At 39.9% G+C, this 23,006-nt stretch overlaps 1 long non-coding RNA gene across 2 annotated transcripts; it reads left to right on the forward strand.

The window, feature by feature from the left end:
• The first annotated feature begins 2,269 nt into the window (after positions 1 to 2,269).
• LOC110361201 (uncharacterized) lies at positions 2,270 to 17,244 on the forward strand. Of its 2 annotated transcripts, XR_010471263.1 has the most exons (4): positions 2,270 to 2,407; positions 2,633 to 2,780; positions 14,533 to 15,850; positions 16,498 to 17,244. It is a non-coding gene; the product is annotated as an uncharacterized LOC110361201 (long non-coding RNA). The 2 variants fall into 2 exon arrangements; XR_002417646.2 differs by lacking the exons at positions 14,533 to 15,850; positions 16,498 to 17,244 and adding an exon at positions 8,804 to 9,435.
• The last annotated feature ends 5,762 nt before the right edge of the window (positions 17,245 to 23,006 follow it).

Consider the following 23,006-nt stretch of genomic DNA (forward strand, 5'->3'; position numbering starts at 1 on the left):
CAACATTTTTTAAAACAGCCATAGCTTTTTGGTCCCGATTAATTTGTTGTTGTTGTTTCAGCAATATAAAAGATAAATTATAAATAATATATTTCAACTTTATGGTAATTTATTAGAAACCTGTAATTGGTGGAAAATGTTTTAATGTTCTTTAGTGCATCTAATAAACTGACTGCAATGTGTAAAGATGCACTTTAACCTTTCAGCAGGACATTTATATCATCTGGTTTTATATATACACCTATCTATATATATAAAAGAAAATAGAGATATACAAGACATATAAACACCTCTCCTTTTCCCAGAAGAACCTACACCAATACCTGCTAGAAAATAATATCCATAGAACATGATTACCTTACAACACTAATGTTCTGAAGTCTTGTTATATGTCTTTGCATTTTTTCCAAAAGCTTTCATTGTCAGAGCAAGGGGATTAAGGAGGAACATGAGCTTTCACCAAAAAACCTTAATGTTGGCTCCTATCCGACAGCTTGTAGAAGTGTATTGAATAAATCTGTTTGATTTTGGTAGTCACCTGAACCTTTGCAGGCATGCTGCAGAAGCTGAAACAGCATCTTCTTGGTGTTTGGGTAACAACATATCCTCCCTTATTTCTGAGACATTCTCTGACTGTATGATGACACCAATAAACAAAAGTGGGGCCACAATCCCATCAAGAACTAGATCCTTGATTTTCCATATTCTTTAACTACTGTTTCATTCCTTAACTCCATTTTGAACTGCTCCAGTTAGCTGCCTCTATGACTAAGCTTGGGAGTGGCCAAGGAGGGCTCATTTCAGAGGACATGACTGTACCAAGCTGGCCTCAATCTATCCTAAACAATCCTCCAACAGCATCCCAACCCTCAAATACCCATACAGGACTTCACAGAACCCACTAAAGAAGGCAATAAATAACTTTAGTCCCCCCTGGCAGCAGTGACACAATTCTCATGTTATTTTAGATATTTTGAACGGGAACAAAACATGCAATGAGTAATAAGAACATCTCAGGGACTCATGGTACTGAAGAAAACTGGACAAGCTGCCTGTTCTAGGTGTCACTAACCCTGGGACCCCAAGGCCAGGCAGCCTTGGGAATCAGTGCTTGTATGGGGGACTTCAGAAAATAAGGCTTCTGAGTTGGTAAGCAAGTCTAATTACTATATTTTTTTTCATTATGTCAGTTTTCCCCAGCAGCCAAGCCAGATCTCCATTTACCAAGCCATTAATACTTCGCATGATAATCAGAGCTAAGTTGATTTTAACTGTTTGTTTTAAATCCCTGGGAATTAGAATACCTGGATGTTTTAATGTTATTGGGAAAATCCCACTGACTAAGTAATGCTTGGTATGTTTGTTCAGTCAATCCTAACAGCTCAAGCTTGCTTCAATTAATTTTATACTCAGACAACTGTCTGAACTTTTCAATGTATTCTAATAATTTGTGCATAGATCTTTACAAATCACTTAAAAATAGAGCAGTCTGAACTCCATCCTTACTAGACAGAAATGTTTTAAAGCTTATGGTACGTTCCCTTGTGCCCTAAAAGACAGAGCCCCGCTTAGCCTTAACTTCAGCGCATGAAGGGTTCTGCTGCACCTGGTGTATCTATGCTTAAAGCTCAGACTATACTTATAACTAGATTAGCTAGGTCAAGAGCTTGGTTTCCTCAGGGCAGTCCCAATAGCCATTTGTGCTAGGAAACTTAAAATTAGGAAGGAAAAAAAATTACCTATAGGCCCATTTTTCCTCCAAGTGCATTTTGTGACATGCAGAAATTGCAGCTTAGAAGGGTTTTGATACAGGCCACCTTGTTCTCTAGGCCTAGCTCAGATTTGGCATGGTTTTACAACAGAAGCAGCCCAGCTCCCCTATTTATGGGGCCATTTGGAGTCCCTCTTGATCCTCTCAGACTAAATACAGCTGGAGGCCCCTTGGTGTGTTAATGGCCTTCAGCAGGTTACTAAGGAAAAGACAGAAAATACATTTCTGCAGAAGCTGAGTTAACAAGCTTGGGGGCTACTAGTTTAGTTTTCATTCAGCTCAGTAATTCTATTACATATGAGATAAAATTAGGGAAAAGAAAGCACAGATCTCTGAAGAGATCACTCTCAAGTATTCTGCCATGCTCTCCTGCAGGTTTACATGCCCAAGACTCCTTTCTCATCTGCCACCCTTGGGCCACCTGCCTCAAGACACAGGTGCTAACCATCTTTATTACTGTCTACCCAGATGCCCTTTATGGCTTGATCCTTGCAGGCACAGTTCCATAACTCACCTCTCTAATCTTGAGGCTGTGGGAGCTTACAAAATCAGTGGGTGTTTAGCCAGTGTAGTCATCTCTTACGTATTTAGAGAAAGTAAAGCATGACTATGGCTAAGGTGGAATGGCTGGATGAGGTGAGTTTATGACATTCCCTTTGCAGTTTGTAGTCCAGTCCATTATTTTAAACTCCTGGTCCACTTTTCTCATACCTCTGGTTTTGCTCCATCAGAAACATGGATAGTCCTAATAGTCTGTGGTTATCATGCAATCACGGAGCTCTTGGCAAAGTTGTGAGCAGTCTGATTGCTCTCTTTCCAGCAAAACTCCTCCATAACCTGGGCCCTCTTTGCTGCTTTCAGGAGCTGCTGGGTAGTCTGGAAGTGATGAAGCCTGCTTATCCATGGGGGAGGTGATGTGGGACAGCACTATCTGCATTGCTACTAGCCCTCATTTTGGGCCAAGATTGCGCTCACCTTGTGCTATTGCAAGTTCACAGACCGTTATTGGGTAAGTATAATGTGGTCATTTAAGCCAACAGGGCATGCTACAACAGCTTGTTAGATTGTTAAACTGAAATTTTGTTTAAGAAAAGGCTGAGATTTTATTCATTGCCAAGTACATCCAATACCTGTCCTGTCTCTCTTGCACAAGGAGTCTTCCTCTCCCTGCACATGTCTGCTCTGCCTCTGCAGGTCTAGAGAGTCAAAAATGGACTCAGTAACACCCTGTTGATCAGTGCCCATGGTCTGGGAGGGAGGAAGCTCCTTTGACAAGTTAGGAGCTACTCTTACCCTGCACCTCTTTAGGCAATTCACCTATTCAGGCAGGTCTGTTGGATATGGGTGACTTCATTGGATATGTGGTGGCCTGTTGTCTGCTGATGAAGGATGCCCTGCCTGAAGAGCTATGGGTTTAGCAAGCAAGAGGAGGCTGAGAGGAGCTATTGGACAGGACAGTGCCATATTCTTAGGAAAGAGAGGACAGCAGTATGTCATGCCAGAGCCACTGACTTGGAGTGGGATGCTACGTCCAGCAGTATGAGTCTCTGAGGATGTGCATGATGCTTGTGGCCTGCAGAAATGTATCATTAGATCATTCCCAAGCTACCTGGAAGAGTCCACTGGAGGGCGTTGGGTGAGGCAGGTGCACCTGAGGTACAATTTGCTTTCAAAGTGCCTTGAAATACTGTTCTGAAAACTGCAAAGTGTAAACAAGGAGTTCACCGCTCACACCAGGAGCTAATAAGTAAGACAATTTGTGCAAGTGCTCTCCAGAGCAAGGAAGGGGTCTAGAGTCTCTCTCAGAAATACAGGCAACTTATAGATGCTGACTAAAGGAATGTGTAACAGTGACCAAAATGACTGGAAGTAAGAAGTTAGCACTGACTGCCAGTCTAAGGTATTCTGGCTAGATATTTCTTGCTTTTTCATCCCCCAGAGCAAGAAAATAAGATGATATTTTTTTGATGACAGCTGCAAAAAAAACAAAAGGCTGGAGGAATGCTTCCTCCAAGCCTTCCTTACCTCCTTCACAGGGGGAGGGCTGGAGTGGGGGGAGCTCACAGCAGGGGCAAGGGGGACAGTTTGGGGAGTGATGGCAGGGCTGGGGGGGAGACGACAGGAAACAAGAAGCGACCGTCTCCCTGCCCGGCACAAACATATACAGACTTAACCTACAGCTGAACTTTTGCCCTTGAGTGACCAGTGCCATTAGGATGCAGGTCAAAAGGTTGCAGGGTGACAGAAAATGGAACTTTATTGAATGAAAGAGAAAATGAAAAAATTCCTTTGTTTGCTTAACTCCGTGTGGTTTGTATAGCCACTGTGATCCCATAATGGAGTCCAGAGTGAAAAAGTAACTTGATTTATCACATGCAAAGAAAAAAAACACGAGGGGAGGGGGGGTAGCAGAAAATTTCACTAAGTGAATAACTAAAACACCAGTGAAGGAATAAAATACCCAAATCCCTAAAACATTAAAATAAATGTGACTTTAATCAATAAAAGCCCTTTTACATAAATGAGGCAGAGAAAGAATTTTCATTCTTTAGGAACAACTGTATATTAAGAACACCAGTGTATATATCAGTATGCATTAAGAACACCAGCGAGGCATGTTAAAAAAATATTCTTTCTTCTTGAGTCAGGAAAAATATTCCTGTATATAGCATCTGACTTAAAAATATTTTGGTTTGACATGTATTTGAATGTTAAAATCACAGCTTTATATGCTCAATCTATCTGCATTTATATGCAAATGCAAAACCCAGATATTTAAAATCAGTCTGAGGAGAGGAAACATCTCTGGATAGGTAGAGAGAAAAAGGCAAAAGCTGGTAGGGCTGTGGCTGAAATTGGAGATTCCAAGTGAATTCAGCTAAATATAGCCTGAAATCTCAGCATATTCGGCATGCTTGATATGTGTGAGGTGGTTGTTTTTTTTTTTTTTTTAATTTCTTGATGGAATGTGGTCCATCAGTGAAGATACAATTGGTTAAAATCAGATGTTTTAAAACACAGGATTTTCAGTAGAGTTGCATATTCTGAGTCAGATCCAGAGAGTTATAAGGGCTAATGTGCTAATTCTGAGCTCTCTGACTAGTGAGACAGAAATCAGTGAAGCTAGTGCACTAGAAATCTATCGAAGTTCAAAGCTATGCCAAGTAGTCATTTTCAGGACATTTTCAGTAGTCATTTTCAGGTACTCCCAAGAACACTTAAATAACAAATCTGTTCAAGGCAGACCTTTAATAAATTACAAGCTTCATGATCCATCTTTCAGAGGGGGAAGTAGCAGATCTTGCCACTCGTGCTCATATAAAAGTGTTGTCTGATGAGTGGTACCATATCCAGTGTGTGTATAAATAGTACTTAATTGGCATGAGGCTGAAATGCTACTTGGTATGACAAGGGCATCAGAAGATGCTTTCCACCTGCACCTCCTGCATTTCTGTTGCTCTTTCTGCTTCCTTTGCAGCGTCCTCCTCATCTCTCCCTCCCCTTTTATTCAGTCAGTCCCAGACCTGCGTGGCTGCAACAATCACATCCACATCCTCAGTGTGCCCCACAGCCCCTCTTGTTCAATCACTGTGAACAACTAAACCATCTGGCCTGCCACTTAGCTCCAGAGAGTGACTTGCTCTACAGGTCATGTCTCCAAGGGACCTCATTTCCAGAATATGCCCACGCCTTGCTAATTATTTTTGTGTCGTGTCACAAGTGCAGGCCTTTTTTTCTCTCTTTCATATAGCTAAAACTCTTATCCAGACTCATTCTGGGTGTTGCAGTCATGTATCTCAGTTACTGCTGTGTCCTGTGTTTTTCTTTCTGACAAATTGCAGCAGCCATGCCTTCTTCATATCTATCTGGACTGTTGCTGTCAAGATCGTTATCCCCATCTGTTGCCTTGAGTTTGTCATAACTCTATTTGTCTCTTTGCACTGTCTCCTCCTTCTGTACTGTAACAAATGCACTACTTTTCCCTATTTCAACTTAAACATCGCTGTGATCAGTACCAAAAGGCCAACTATTACCTCTGTTTGGACTGTGGGATCAGTTTCCATCATCTCCTTTTCAATTTTCAGGCATGCATTTCCAATTTTTCATCTTTCTCTCCACCCAGGCTTGGGAGGAAATTCCCATAAATGCATGCAAACCTGCTTTATTTTCTGACCTCAAAAAGTCTATTCCATAGACCAGTGCTATTACATAGTTTCCTCCAGCTCTCCCATCAGGCTGTCTGATTCCATCTAGTGTAAGCACTCAAACTGCTGAAATCTTCCTTTTTTTTTGTTCTCATTAGTACAATGCCTAAAGCAATGGGGTCCTCATTCCTGACTAGGGTTTCCAGTTTGCTTGGGTAATACAAGTAGTAATTATTAGTAATAACCGTCTCAGTCACACAGAACTAAATCAAGAGTAACTCCTTTACTCTAAATATAAATAATCCACATTTATATGGGTATAATGCAGAATAAAATTTTCTCCTTATTTTAGGTTTTCTGTTCACCTACAGAGACTACGTAATTACTATATACCTCCCCATACATACCCTGAGGTGGTAGGAAATGTGGCTTTAAGAAAAATACAAAAACCAAAGTTTATAATTAAGTGTATTTCATGAGCACTATTATGAATGAACTTTGAGGCTGTGAATTAAATGCCTAGGAAATTCCTTAAAATGCTATTTAAAAATAGCCTGGTTTCCACACAAAATCTTGAAGGCAATTTAGGTTTCTTTCCTCATTCTGTTTTCTTTTCACAAGCATAGTTAGAAACATCATAGTTTACTGTCTTGCAACATGCCTCTTTGAAAACAATGAAAGCTGCTTTTAAGGTCATGGAAAGAATCTGAAAGGATTTTATGTTTTGTAAAGAAAACTAAAGTCTTGTCTAAAACCCTTTATGCCAAGTTTCAGTGAATTTTTACAGCCAAGTTATACATTTTTTTCTGTCATTTTTTTAATGCTACCAGACAATTTGGCTACATCGTATTGTTATCAAAATGGTAAAAGAAATACTAGTTCCTCAGCTCATTATGTTGGGGAACTGGTGGCACTAGACAGTTATTATGATTTCTAGTGTTGTTTCTGTTCAGCAGGTTTTAACATGTTTGGAAAAAGGGAAGAAAAGATGGTAATAAATGCTAGAATTATTTGTGGGTGGATGAATGATTAGGTTTCAGCACACTGCCAGAGACACTAAGTAATTTGTGGAAGGCATTGTTCAAAGCAGAGATATTTTGGGAGTAGAAGCATTGTGTATTGTATACTGTATGCCAGCCTTTTGGGAGGTCATGTCAGAGTGGTAGGAGAAATTTAGGAAAAAAAATAGAAAAGCAGCCACACTGTATTTCATCATCTTCACCTACTCACCAGGAATCTGGTGCCTGGAAAATATGAATCTAGCAATTAAACTTGCCTTTCTCAACTGCTAGATGATACAGATGCATCCTTATAAAGAAAGCCAGTATCTTCTGTACAGTGACAGAGGGTTTCTACAGCTGTTACTGAAGGGAATGTAAAAAACATTGGATTCGTCTGTAGCCAGCTATCCTCGGTATGGATGAAGCATTTGTGGATGCATCTTTTAATTGAGAGATTTGGAGTACAGTAACAGACTAGGTGATTCATTTAGACCAGACAGATAACATTAGACATAAGACTTGTAGACAGTTGAAATTAATCGATGTGAATCCCATCCACAGAAACCATTTATGTGTGTTGTTTTGTCCCTCCTCGTTGTACTTGTAAATAACCAACCTCTGGTCGTTGCCAGCAGCATCACCACTGCAGTCATGATGCGGAATGTGGCAGAATGCGTTTACACAAAAGCAGCAGGATGATCCTGCTTAATATTAAAAAAGCCCGTAGTGAAAAAATACGAATCATTAGGAAAAACAAACACTCTCCTTAAAAAACAACTAAAATAGGTTAGTTACTTTTCAGATCTCTGCAAGTTCTATGTGCAATCAGTCCATAGCTTCTCCGTGAAAACTGCCAGCTTGTTCTGGTAGTGCTAGAGAGCAGCTACTGCTGGGAAAAAACGAAGATGCTCCCTCATTTAACGCAGACCACAGAACAGCTGCCGGATATGAATGCCTTTCAGTCACTATTGATCAGGGATCGATTCAAATTAGTGACCTAGAAATAAAAGGAGGCATATTGAAGAACAGATTTCCTATACCATTCTGTCTCCGGTAATGAGAAATGCAACTGTCTGCCACGTTTAACTTTCATCTATCAAATACAACAGAAACAGATAACCTTAAAGCATAACAATATGAAAAAAGAAAATCTCTAAAACTTAAGGTATTTTTTGTTGTGTGTTTTTGTGTTTGTTTGACAGCTTCCTCACTGAGGTTGGTAGTTAAGTGTTTACAATATTAGGCAAATGTAGGAAACTAATATTTTGTTTTCCACATTTTCTCATAAAAACTTGTTTTAGAAACAGCATCTCAATCCTAAACTTCTAATATTACGTTAAAACCCACAGGGAGGGTGTGCTTTCAAATGCTAGGCTTGAACACTCAGCATTTGGATTCCAGTCCCTGGCTTTGCAAAGACTACCTCCATGGCCTTGTGAAGCTGCTTATATTTTCTCCATCTCAGATTCCCACTTACAAACACAGAAAAGTAATAATGTTTCCCTTTCCCTATCCTGGGAATATTTTGAGATGAAAGTAACAGGTAACTGAAAGACACTCTGCTACACATATACCCGTGATCAATTTGATGATCTTACTGGGCTCTTTTGATTAGCTAATGTTTCCTTTGAAGGCTGAGTTGGGAATATGAGACTGAAATGCAAGATTTATGGATATCATTTTCATGCTTATGATCCTTAGAGATAAAAACACACTAAACCCCCTTCTCCCCAACCACTGAAGAAAGTGGGTCAATCGAAAATTATCACAGTGACGGGTTTTTCCTTTCATTAGGATTACAAAACACTCAGCGTTAGTAAGAATTGTAGAGATTTTTCTGACAGAATTAATTATTCTGAATGATTAGTTTGTTATGTTCCTTGCAGGCACCAAGTTTGGAAGAGGAAGTGCTTTGTCTTTCGATTAAAAATATCCAAACAGCTCTGCAGAGTCATGATCTGAGAAACCAAAACAAGTCCTTAACTGTAGATAAATGAAGGTTGGCTGATCCCGGTTTGCAGAAAGCCAGAGGAAGCCCTCTGCTCTGACCCCACGCCCTCTGGCATCACAGCTGGTGCATGAGCACAAAGACAACTTGGATGTAGATGCTGCTGTGGGCACTTTACACAGGCTAGATTGTAAATTTGTCTATTTATGAGTGTCCTGCGGGGGTTCCCACCAACTCAGAAGACAAAGTGAGGGTTGAAGCAAACAAAGCATATCCATAAAAGCTCCTCTGATTGCCACTATTAATAAAATGGAGGCCATAAACAAATTTGCTGTGCACTGTTTCTTAAGTGGGGGAGCAGGAAAGCAGGGGATGGCTCCCTTGAACAGAAGGAGGTGTGTGTGCTATACAGGGTGACTGCAGAAGGTATATATGCTCTGTGAAAAATAAATCTGGCTGCTAGAAATATTTTCCTTTACACTTCTTACTACTGAACTGTGAACATGAATTTCATTCTACCTGAAATCTCAAATTGCCTTTGCAGAAGCTCACAAGATTTCTTTTACAGCATACATAAACCAGATACATTGGGATTTCTGGAGTACTTTTATTTTTTTGTTTATATAAATTCAGAAAGGGAAGAATAGTTTTGAAAATGTCATACTCCATCAGCATACTCCAGTGTACTTCAAGATCTACCTATGACTTAAATAGCTTTCATTTTTATTCACCCTTTCTAGCAATAAGGACAATATGCTTATTTTTGATGCCAACACCTATTAGAAAGAATTAGATATCTAATCACAGCAGTTTTATACAGGTGACTCAGTTTTGAAGAAATGATTGACAAAGAAAACTGCATTTGTTTCAAAACACCAGGCCTGGTGGCTTCTTCTAGTCTTGTGTACAAAGAGACAAGGTCACACAGCAGTTTCACTCCTAAACTGTAGATGTTCACACATTTTCCAGGACTCTCTGCTCTGGTTTCCTACTCATGCCAAGGAGTTCTACAAAACAATGCAGAGGCTGGTAGTATGGGGAATTAAGTTTGGGTGCAGGTGATACTGCAGTAACTTCTTCAGTGGTCTTGATAGAAATTATTTTTTTCTGACTGTGAGTACATGTTCTGCTGTAGTCCATCTGTGCCGCAGATATCCATCCAGAAAACTTCAGTGCTTTCCAAAGTAACTTCTGTGAAGTTATATCGGTCGCTGACTAGGCTATGAATAACCAAAGCAAAAGAAAGTGGATATTCCCATGGCATCTGCAAGTCAAGCAGGTGGTAAAGAGCACCTCTGTAGCCCAGCAGTGGGATCTTCAATAAAGAGCAAAGAACTTTAGAACACCTGGGATCAGTCCCTGGCCAAATGAGCCAATGAGGTACATAGCAAATGCCAAAGTTGAAGTATTAGAAAAAAAGATACTACTTGTACTGTAGCTTTCTGCATTGCACTTGAATCCTCTTTCATATAACTGTTTTTTATGACTTAAGAGAAACTTTATACTGAAGAAAACGGGATAAATAGCATGGCACTCAATCTTCTTTCTAGGGGACTGCGCATCAAACATAGCCAAGAGATCCATGCGGGCTGGGTTTTTCTTTGCTTTAATTAGTGACAGGTAAGTTCTGGGTAGAAACCAGACACCTAGCTTTGCTGGAATTCATGGTCTGGAAACCACTAAGAAAAGCCAGTTGCAATGTTTTACATCTCAAGACTAACATCACATGGTCGCACTCTATCACGCAGCCGTGCTGACCGCAGCACAGGAAATCACTTGGAGAAACGCCCTCTCTCTGTTTCATTTGGAGCTCATTTGTTCTGAAACTTCCAGTGACAAAATTATTGTGCGGTTTTAATAGGAGTATGTGTCTAAACTCATACCCATGTTTTTTTCTGCAAATCCGGGTTTGAAGATCTAATTTTTCTCCTCCCACACATGCACCCTCTGCCAACTGCACAAACAATGACCTGTATTCATCCACACTGTAACTCTGTTGACATCATCAGGCTACAACAGAGATAAATTTGGTCCAGTGAGGCAAAGTGCTATGAAAGTTTGATTTTTTTCTTTTACCCAAGCAAAATGCATCTGGAAACATATACTTTCGTGATGACACACAGGAATATCTTTGTCATTATTATTTCTATTCCTGCCGATTCATGAGGGTGTTTTTTTTTAAATAGATGCTTAAATTGCAAATGTAGTGTGCGATATTTTATTTTCTGTTGCAATAGAAATCCTTGAGTTCCTTCTTATTTTGCTTATACACAACTTGTTTGAATTATCAGCATGAACTATTTTTTTTTCAAAATGTTAGGTTTCTCCTGCTTTGTTTTCAAGAACATTTGACTTCACTCCCATGCGATCCATGATCCAAAGACAAAGTATTCAAGAGTTAAGTGTCTCTGGAGACTAATTTGCATTTTTAGAAGTAGCTTAGCTAATGACATCAACAGGATTTAGGAACATAGAATCAGGGAGAACTTGGGAATGATGTCAGTCAGTGCAATAATGTCTTTTTGCTAGTTAGATGAGAATGGTGTATACAACTCTAAATTAGGAAATAAGAAGTCTGGTCCGCGAATAGGAAGTGGTAGTGCCGAAGACTAGGATTTACAGCACCTAGCACACTGAGCAGAGGTATACCTAAAAAAACAAAAAGTAAAAGCTGTGAAAAAGATATATCTGAGATCATGTCTCTTGCCCAGACACAAGAATTAACTACATCCTTGAGACAGGGGCCTCTAAAGTTAAGATCTAGAGCCAGAAGTTGTATTGGGATACATGACTGGATTTCTGCTTTCCTTTAAAATGCAGCTTGATAAGAGTGAAGTGTCCTTTACTTGAAGGAATGTGAACTCCCTTTTCTATACAGTACGGTGGAACTACAGCAAAAGATATTTCCTTAGAATGGATTTTAGTTTTTAATCTCAGATTTACAACAGAAAAAGGTAATCACAGATGCTGTTTATAGAATAGAAAGTTCTTAGATATTCTAGCTAATATGAGCAATAAAGTATGTTGTTCATAAAGTCGGTTATCAGGTTGTTCACAATGAAATCTGAATGACCGAGCTCTGAACCTGACAGATTTTTTTCAGAAATCCTCAAAATATGAAATGTTGTTTCAAAATGTGTTGCAAGACCAACATTTCAGATGCACCTGTAAACTACTTATTACAAGTGGGACTTTGAAATTACTATATCTGAGGTTTTTGAGTTTTCTTTGGCTTTGATATAATCTAATTCAGATTATCCTTCTGCAAAATTGGTATAATAATATTTAAATGCTTGCAAAATACTTAATTAGTTAATTAACATCTATACAGTCATCAGAGATCCTTGTCTGTGAGATATTGTGCTAATTTTACTACAAGAAATTTCATTGAAAAGGTCATAAAAAGTGTAATAAGGGTGTAATAAAGGTTTAAATTCCTTACTGTATCTGAATTTAATGTATTTGAATTATTTTGTATCTTTATAACAAAAAAATTAAAATTAAAGTAGTAGCCTCCCCCTCCCCAAAAAAAAGAAAAAATCAGGGAATCAAAGTAATGAAAACAAGAGTATGGGAACAGGAAGATTTTGTAGTAAATAAGAATCATCCAATGAGTTTGGAAGTGAACCAGATCTTCCCTCTATGCCCTGTGAATCTGATTGTCATCTCGTTGCCCATTTTGCACACATGACAAATATCCCCATGCAGAAGACAGTTCTGCATGATGGGAATTCAGCTCCTGGTTCCAGTCCTTCAAAACTGCCTCCTTGTAGTGCCTGGAAAACTGTTTGGAAGTGAAAACAACTGGCTGGTTCAGAGTAAAGCTGCAGTCTGGTTTGGGACCACTTGCTCCCAGCCCAGATAATTTTTGCAACTACTTACTTTCACTGCGTGCACAAAGGCATCAAGTTCTCTGCTAAATGGCATATACAGTTGACCGTGATGTTCTTTTGTGGCAGGGTTGCCCACAGCAGTGGTTAAGAAATTTGGGCAATAAATGAAGTACAACTGAAGTTCATGACCTCCAGATAAACTGGACTAGCATGGTATATTACAGAAACTGAAACTAAACAGAGGCGAGGAAAAAATACCAGGAAAAGAAATCAAGCCCTAGGAGATTGGGGAGACTAGCAGATCGTTGTTGTCCATATCTACTGAACAAGAGGTTAAAAAATCCCTTTGTATCCAGGCAAGTAAAAAATAGTGCCTGGCTGTATCCATGTAATCTATCACAACATCAGGCTGAGCCAAGATAGCATTTTTAATTTAATGATAATTCTTTGCTATGAGTGTGGTGAGGCACTGGGACAGGTTACTCAGAGAAATTGTGGATGTGTTCGGGGTCAAATTGGATAGGCTTTGAGCAACCTGGTCCAGCGGAAGGTGTCCCTGCCCATGGCAGGGGGGTTGGAACTAGGTGGTTTTTAAGACTGCTTCCAACCCAAACCATTCTATAAGAGCACAAGAGCTCAGGTCAAAGTGCTGCAGCGGTATCAGATCACAGCAGTACCTGTGTTGGTGAGGAGTCACACACAGACTGCCACAGGCCATTTTCATAAAATTCTCAATTGGAAGGAACCATTTATTTCACAGAATCGTCTAGAATCAAGACGTTTGAGGCTGTTTTGAGACACTCCAGATCTGTCTTACCAGTGCTGACTAGAAGGGAAAGATCAGCTCCCTTAAATGGCTGGCAATGCCCTGCTGCAGCCCAGAAGGCTGTTTGCCTTCTTTGCTGCAAGGGCAGATTGCTAGCTCATGGTTGAACATGGTGTCCAATAGGACTCCCAGGTCCTTTTCTGGAAAGCTGTTTTCCATCTGGTTGGCCCGCAGTCTATACTGATGCGTGGTGCTGTTCCTGCCCAGGAGCAGGACATTCCACTTCCCTTTGTGGAAATTCATGAGGTTCTTGTCAGCTCATTTCTCCAGCCTGTCAAGGTCCCTCTCAGCACACCCATCTGGTGTATCATCCACTTCTCCCAATTTTGAATTGCCTGCAAACTTGCTGAGGGAGAAGTTTGTCCCGTCATCCCAATTATTAATTAAGAACCTTCAACGTTTTCAACTCAGTAGTTGTTGTCTCTGAAATTAGAAGATACTTGCTCACTCAGGAAGGTGATGTGTGCATTACCATACTGAATGTCTCAAAAGGAACCAGCAGATTCATACTAGTAATTGTGTAACATGGACAGGACATGAATTTTTCTTCTCTATTTGGATCATAAAAGTTTGAATGGCATTTGTTTGAATTGTGTGGCATAAGTAATTAACGGACTGAGTTCTCACACCACATAGATCATATACTGTTTTTTTTTCCACAGCTAGGAAGCCCGTATCAAGTAACTTGTTGGTATCTCTCTATGTAGCATTAAAATTGCATGTGATATGCAACACTACGCATGTCTAGAACATACTGGGAAGACCTAAATTATATCCCTTGTTTGCAAATTCAACCTTAAAAAGTTCAAGCACAAAATTTGTTTAGAGAGACCAAGGAATTCTGGGTAGCTGCCACAAATCCATGAAATTTTCTCCACAAAACAGATACCTCTCCAATGCCTCATTCCTTATGAGATTATCAGAACCCTAGGTTTGATGTTTTGAAACCTCAATAAACCTTTTAGGTGCATAAAAAACCCACTTAGGTCTCTGACGCTTCTTCAACAGACTAATTCTTCAGGACTGGGCATGTGAACGAGACTGCCATAAGAAGACAACAGGGAAGAACACCTGGTGCTCTCCATGGCTAGAAGCCATCTCTGACAGACATGAAATTTCAGAACATCAAGAGAGGAACATGCTCTGAAAAAGGCAAGAAGTATTTTCTGACACTCCTTATGTGGAAATCCAGCTTGTTGCAGATGACGTCTTATGAAACTGGTCAAATACTGTGGAAAAGACAAACCTTGAACTTGAGTAATAGTGAGCGTCTTCAGTAATCTTTCTGTTGCACTTTATGGCTGGAAGGAAATGAAGGTGTTTGCACTTCCAGTTCTTTGCATGCCATCTCAAAGGGATGCTGAGTGATGCAATACACAAATCCCATTGCTACAGAGTGAATGAATACTTGAAAGCTAAATCTGCCCATGAATACCTGCAAGAAATGTCAGACTTGGAAGGAAAGCTCCAAAGGGAAAAAAAATTACCTACATGCTGACAGATCAGGCTTTCATATCCCATCTGCTGATGAGAAATGAGATAAAGGTGATAACTTCTTGAGAGATAGTTGTGTATTGATCCTCTTCCCAAGGAAAGGAAGATGTGACACATGATACTTTTTACCTTCCCCTTGTACTTCTTACATGCTGGGAGTGGTAAGGAGGGTTTCCACATGAGCTGAACTGAAGCCTTGGAACCCTGCGGTTCCCTCCGATAAACAGCTGTGTGTGTACATTGTGACCCACCAATCACCACTGTAATGAATCTCAGAAGCAGTAGGACTTCATTCTTTTCTTCTGAAAGTGAATTGTGATTTTTTCCCAATCAACCAGATCAACAGCATTCAGTTGTACAAACCAGGCCCTTACCGCTGAACCAAGATTTTGTGAAGTTTTCGCCTTTGACCTAATTGCTGAAGAGAACCTCCCTACAGTTTTCACCATCTCTCTCAGCTTGGTCTATCCTCTGTGTCCCTCCAAGCGTGGATTTAGATCACCTTTTCAGTCATGCAAGCTCATCCAAACACACGCTGCTGTGTCACAGTCTCATGTGTTCACAGTGCAGCTCAACAGCTTCTCTTCCACTCAAGGGACTATTCAGTGTGCTGTTTTCTGAACTCCAGGAATAAAAGTGTTGGTGTTGCACTGGACTTTTCTGGAAGCTGTGTTTCATTGGTAGCAGCCTGACTTCAAGCCTTCTCCACCATATTCACCCACACGCCCCTTGGCTTATTCCTCAAACCATGCCAAGAACCTGCACCTCAGCTACATGACTTGGATGTGTCACATGGCTGTCCTGTCACCAAACGAGGAGGTTTGTCAAGCATGTAAGTGAATTACACTTTTTCCAGTCTTGGTCATGTAAAACTATTTTCATCTTATGTTCCCTAGCTCAAAATCTGTTCATACAATTTCTTCATTAAAACTACATTCTCATGATTCAGAAAGGAAATATTTATATAAAAGATATTTCTGATAATGTTCTTAACCTGGAATAGGCCAAAAAGTTAGAATGAAATAGTTAATTAGAGTTTAATTTACTAACACAAATAGTCCCATTGATTTCAATAGAACTACATGAATTAGTGAAATGAGCAAGTTTTCCCTGAGGTAAAACTTTAAATTAAAAGTTGATGGAAATCTTGATATGGGGAACTGTTGACTGAACTTGAAATATGTAGCTCTGATTCCGGACTAAATTTTTACTTTAAGACTTGGTATGCTTGCCTACGTATATTTTACCCAAGGAAAAGAAAGGAGTGTCTCATTAGAAAAATGGAATGTCAATGTATTTCTCCTCTTTGCTCTTCATTTGAAAATACTGATTGTTTTAATGTGTTAGTGTTTTCAAGAAAATAATTGAAATGAATGTAGAAAGCTAAGTCTAAATGTTTTGGCATGTTTTTTTGAATTAGGTAAAGTTAGGTTCTTCTCTGCTTCATGTTATTTATTGTTTGACATATTTGATTTGTAGAGTCTAAAAGCCTGTATCAAGATGGCAATCCCACTGTCCTATGCATCCTGAATCCTGCTTTCAGTGGAGCAATGAAGAGATTTCGAGGCCCATACCGACATCTGTTATATGCACAAATGTAAAGAGGTACACGTATTCCTACGCACGTGGGAGTGAGTGTGTGTGGACACACTTGCTCATGCACATGTGCACTTTACTTCGCTTTGAGAGTCTGATGCACAGCGAGAGAATTTTAATCCCATTTATTGACCTTTCTGAGAAGTGAAGGGGAAGAGGGGAGTGGGAAGCATACACACCTGCAGTCTATTTCCATTAAAGAGATGACCTTAAGATGGTAGAGATGAGATGGAGGAAGAATACTGACCATTTCTAGGAGCTTTGTTCACAAAACATACAATACATGGCCTCAGAAGCCTGCAGTGAACTCTTGCCACTGGAATGAAGAAAGATAATGCCAGGGGGTCACGGAGCAGCAAGTGCAACTGATTAGAGGTCTAAGTCTTAAGATGGCAGCAGGGAAAATGTTCAGTGACCAAATCAATCTGCTAAATGACCTTTCTTCCAGATGCGTACAACGTTATTCTTTTAAAGCTGAATTTGCATTCAGGTGCTTTAGCTTAGCTGGTTTGGAAGGCACTGGAAGCTGAGTGACTGTCTGTGGGAAGATAATTTAGAACAAAGGGTTCACGAGAGCATTTCTTTAGCATGAAATATACCCGCCTGATATTTGAAAATGGAACTACAAGGGAATCCGGAAATAAGGTGCAAGAAGCATAACTTAGCTAGTGTTAGTTGGTTATGGGTAACTAATTACCATTTAAAGGGCATTCCTGGTCTGCTGATGCCAATGGTGGCTTTTCAAATGTTGGGCTGGGCCTTTGGTGAGCATCGTGCCTAGTCTGTAGACATCATTTAAATAATGTGATTAGATACTATTTAAGGCAGTAGCCTCCTAAGTAATTACATTGTTTATGACAAGCCATATTTATGCCAATTTAAGTATGATATACTGTATATTTATCTTAGGAACTTCAGTGAGAGTTTTGGTATGTAAAAATTAAGACTGGGCTATTTTACACAATTTAGAGATGAGTTCCTCTTTGGCCCTACTTCCCTCTGTTTTTTTCTTTGCATGGTAGGGAGAAAAATACATGTTGCAGTATGCTCAAATTTAACCCATTTGCATATTCTCGCCACGTATTTCTGTGAACTGTCATTCATTCAATCCTGACAAAAAAAAGCAACAACAACAACAAAAAACAAAACCGAAAAAACAACGACAACAACAAAACCCATGTGAAAACCAAAACAGGACAACACAACACCAACAAAACAAAAGCAACTCTTTTGGTAATAAAATCTTTTTCAACAATAGAATTCTTTCTTCTTCCTCAAATTTTGCATATGCCATACTGTGCCCTGATTCCTACTGATGTGGAGAAAATCATGGCCCTTTTATGATCTAAAGCAGATCTGAATGTAACATTCCAAAGATGAAAGCTGTACGAGCAGCAGCATGGAGTTCCTGGCAGAAATCCCTGTTCTCAATATCCTCTGTCAGGAGAAATGTTTTCAGCTACAAGACCAATTTATACTCTTCACAACTGAGCAGTGAAAGTGCCTACTCCCAGATAAACTGCAGTATTTTGCAGACGTGATTACACTCTTGTAAGTGGCAGGAGAGTTTCACTGGTCATGTTGGTATCTTGTATGTGTGCTATAAAAGTTTCAACCATGAAGACAAGTTACTGTTTTCAGCTTCAGAAGTTTGTTGATTGACTGCTGTATATAAATGTCTTAATTTTCTCGTTATTTCTGTTAGAGTTTACTAAAAGCTATTAATTCAGACTGAGCAAGAAAGTATTTGGGTATAAAACTTACAATACAATGCTACATCATATTTCATGGTTTCCAGACCCTTTTGGAAGACAGCTTGCCATTTCAGTCTGACAGCTGAACATATTCTTTGTTATAACAGTATTCACATTCATGTCTAAAAAAGATGCTAACGTGATAGAAAATGTCAGAAAATATTTGCATTTCCACATTAGGAAACATAAAGGTTACACTACTAGAATCTGCTGTGCTCACATATAAAAATAGTACTTTTACAAAGACCTTGAGCTCCCACCCTTGCTTCTTTTTTGTCGTAAGAATTCTTACAGGAGAACAACAGCTAAACTCATCTTTAAATAATATTTGTTGAAAATCTGATAGTGTTGATAACTGTAGATTTCCCTTGTCCTGAGTACATGTATGCAATATGAATTCTGTTGTTCTCACAGCCTGTTTTGTTCAGTGTTTTGGTATCCTACAGCAGGTATCTGAGAAACACAGTAAGTATCTGGTATAGGAAACTATCAGCATTGTATTGTCTTTAGCAACTATCCACAGGCACTGCTCTCAGATACAACTCCGGAATCAAAACCAAAGCTCTTATTTCAGCTATGATATATAGCATCAAATCTCCCCATTGCTGTAGCCAGGAGAGAAAAATGTGCTCAAAGCCTTTTTTTTTTTTTTTTTCAGAGGTTATACACTTCAACAATCAAAGGGAGAAACCAGCTAAAAAGTCACACAAAACTATTTAAAATCATTGGTTTGGGAGTATGGGGTGTGTGGGGAGGTGATGTGTGGGAGAAATCCCCTTAACTAAACGCATTAGAAAAATTGAATGAATGTAAATTTCAACAGTTTAATTGGATTCTGAGGAATTATCTTGGAACCTCCAAACTGGCTTCCAAGCCCTGCTAACCACCTTACCTTCATCAAATGCTTAAAGGCTTTCCTCACATTGTCAAAAACATTTTAAGCAAGCACAGCACTCAGCTACATACCATGACAAATTTTGCCTGTAGGCTGTTAAAATGGCTTTAAACTAGTGAGGCGTGCTCCTAAAATATATATATAATTTGTATATACTTCAGCCCAAGATGGCTCCTCCCCCGCTTAGCTGTTTGGGTTTTTTTTAGCCTTTATGTCTTCAGAGTCTAGCAGGGTTATTAATTAATGAACTTGTGTATTTTCTGTCTTTAGCTGCTGAAGAGTGAGGAACTGTCAATCAGCGGGGACCCTCCTGAATTAGGTGAATGCTGACATTTGGCAAGTGTCATCACAGTTGCCTGCCCATGCCCTTGTAATGCTCTAAACCAGTGACCCTTCCCTCTTTGTCACACATTTCAGGTAGCACTCAGAGCTCATTGTGTGCGACTGAGGTCAACCGCCAACCAACCAAGTGCTCTGTCCTGCTCACACAAAGCTTTCCCTGAAGGCAAGAGAAAAGAATAATAAAAGGGGGAAATGGCCTGCTGAGCAAAGGCTCTGAGTCTTTTATAACAGGAGGTCGTTTTTGATTATAGGAAGGAACCTTCAGTGGCCATGGAAACCAAAATGCCACACAAAAGCCCGAGGGTGCTTGGGAGGTAAACAAGATAGATGAAAGGTGATGGTGCTTTTAATCTCCGCGATCAATGTGCTTAGGTGGACGACTTCAATTTAATCCGTGTCTGATTAACCCTCTCCCTTTGTTTACACCATTACGGGAGTTTTTCTCCTGTAAAATTTTTAAACAAATGTTAAAAAATTCCAGGGGAGGGCTGGTTGCTGCAGAGTTTTCATCCTATTCACCCCCTTGATGTAATCATGGATGTTCTCATTATCCACATAAATGCCTAATCCTTCTTACTCCTGCTAAGCTTATCCTCAGTGCTATATTTTTGAATGAGAGAGTGAAAGTTCTTATACAAATACAAATTCTTGTGACTTTCTTTTTCAGACACCTAGCAGGATGAAATAACTGGAAACAATGGCACTCCGCGAGGAAACCTTTTCCATCAAGAAGCCTTGGAGCAGTTTGGTGAAAACTGGTTTTGATTTGGTTGAATTATGAGCCCTTGAAAACTGCACATCATACATGCTTAGAGGTTTTTAAATAACAGCAGTGGTTTTAATGACAGCTGAATGTTCGGAAGGAAGTTGTGCCGTGCATGTGTGCGTAGCTAATTTACCTGCTTACTGAAAAATATACTCAGGGGTAGTGCTCTGAATGAACCCTGCCACATTCAGTTTGGGTTGGCTTACATGACTGAAAATTCACTCCGATGGCTGCACAAAGTTTTCCTCAGTAATGAGCATTTTATGGATGAGATTTTCAGAAACCAGTCCCCATTTAGGCGAGCAGATCCCATTCAGACAGGAAGGGGATGAGAATTTAAAAAAAAAAGCCCAGAGGAATTTGTGTTCCTTGGGGTTAAGAAGTACATTCAATAAAGACAGGCATTTAAGCACTTAGTGTCATTAGAGTACGAACTTTAAAACCTCTCTGAATCTTGTCCTGGCTCCTTAGTGAAAATAAAAAGCACACTTATTCATTTAGGCTTCCTAAAACCGTCTGAAGGATAAGAAAGATGTTTCAAAATAGCATTTGCAGAAAGAACTGCCCAAGCTGACTGACTTCAAGTGAAAAGAGCCCCTTTGCCATGGCAGCCAACAGGTGCCTCTATCCAGCCATGAACCAGGTCCTTTCCTGAGAGCGGCTGCCTATCTCAATTCTTTGAAAAAGCGAAGCAAGAGCTTAGTGTTTCCTTTGAAAACACAGGCAGAGAAGGCACTGTAACTGATGCTGCCCAATCTCTGTGCAATAACCCAGCAGTAAGAGTGCTTGCCCAGGGAGCAGGAGAGCTGAGCATCACTCCATTCTGCAATTCTAGGATGTTTGAACCTGCTCCCCTGCTGCCCAGCCAAGAAGGATGAGCCTGGGAAAGAAGATCTTGCTGGAGCTGGGCTGGGGCTGCTCCTCAGAAACTGAGGTGACTGGAGGCCCAGAAAGAAACAAATGCCTGTAACCTATCTCTGTAACCCTGGCAAAAAGAGAAGGTCCTTCTGAGAAGATGGCACTTAGGCTTAGCAGGGACCGACGTGCAGGGATACTAGGCCAGAGTAGTTCTTTGCTTGAATTGCAGTAAAACTGCAATTACTTCAGAACTTCAAGGTAAAATAAGAAATCATAAAAGAAAGACAAAAATCAGAGCGCAGCTTTCTGAGATGCAATTTCAGGCTAATCAACCAAGTCTCTCTAAATCCTGGTTTTTATCTTGCCCTAGTTCAATAAGGGCCACAGATGTCACAATGCCTGATTTTTAATTGACTTGCTGCTGTTCGCTTGAGAGGAACATGGGATGCAGAGAGTTAGGATCCTAATTCTGAACTTCCCAGTAGTTACAAAGAGCATGAAGCTGCCTTTGCTTGCCAAAAGGAAGTGTGAAGGAGAAGATCTAGTCACTGGTTCTAGGTAAAGGAGAGACTCTTCTTTCAGTGAGGGCTCACAGCTGTGAATCCTCCCATTGAGTTAGATGTCTCAGCCAGGTAACACCCTCTGAGGAAAAATAGGATGTTGTTAGTTGTTTTCTTCTGTGAATAGTGAGCACTCACCTACCATTTGAAATATTCAGATCCTGCTCTTCTGTTACATCTGGGGCTTGACTCTTTCTCCACAGCTCCCCAATTGGGCTTTTATCCACTAAGCTAGAAGATATTTTGGGACAGACATCAGAAAGTGCTCTGCAGCCCAAGACAGACTCCTTTAAACAAGGTGAGAAACATTTAACTTTTCACTGAATCCATGGCTATTTGTTATTGAAGAGACTGGATCCAAAAATATTACATGTGCCTATGCTAAAGTAATTCTCTGTCTCTCTCTCTCTCTCTGCATCAACTGACATTTAAATCATTAATATAAAATAGAGCAGCATAAAGAAGCAGGAGGCGGAAGAGGTCCACACCTTATGGTAACTTTTACCCTGACAGGAGAAGTTTTAAGTTCCAATATCTGTGTGAAAGGAATTGCTCATAGATCAGGGGCAAAATCAATTCCTCTTTATTCTCTTTTGCTTTGATTAGCCACAGTCAGAGATTACCTTCTGGAGCACCTCGTTAGCAAGTCTCCACCATACAGCTAAGCGGTGTCAGAAGTTTGAATATTACATACAAAATCAGAAGGAGAAATGTCAGAATACAGGGCCTTCTAGGTGACAAACCAGCAATTACAGACTGGAGGTACTTTCAAAATTAGAGTTTCTTTCAGGATCTTTGTTATGAATAAATTTTACAGTTCATGTTCATGAATCTTTCCATAACTGAAGCTTTTCAGCTCTTTCAAAAGCCCTAAGCATAAAGTGTTCTGTATTTACTGTTTTGAAAAATTTGTGATCACTCACTTGGCACAAAAATTGCCCTTGTACACGTAACCTATGTGTGGATGCAGTGGGGAGAAAAGAACTTTCTGTATCAACATAGAGGTTGCCTACAGCTGCAGCAATCCATGTTATGTAGATTCAAATTTTAATGAAACTTGCTTCAGATGACACATAAGCTGGTAGGCATCTTTCAAGGAGTACTAACCTCTGAGAAATGTCTTTTTTTGCCTACTATGATCAGGAGAGGTTTCCTGAGATCCTCTGCAGCAAACAAAAATTGGCTTGCTTCATCTAACAAACCCAAGGATTATTGTC

This window comes from Columba livia, chromosome 1 (assembly GCF_036013475.1).
Source record: "Columba livia isolate bColLiv1 breed racing homer chromosome 1, bColLiv1.pat.W.v2, whole genome shotgun sequence".
In the NCBI taxonomy this organism is placed as follows: domain Eukaryota; kingdom Metazoa; phylum Chordata; class Aves; order Columbiformes; family Columbidae; genus Columba; species Columba livia.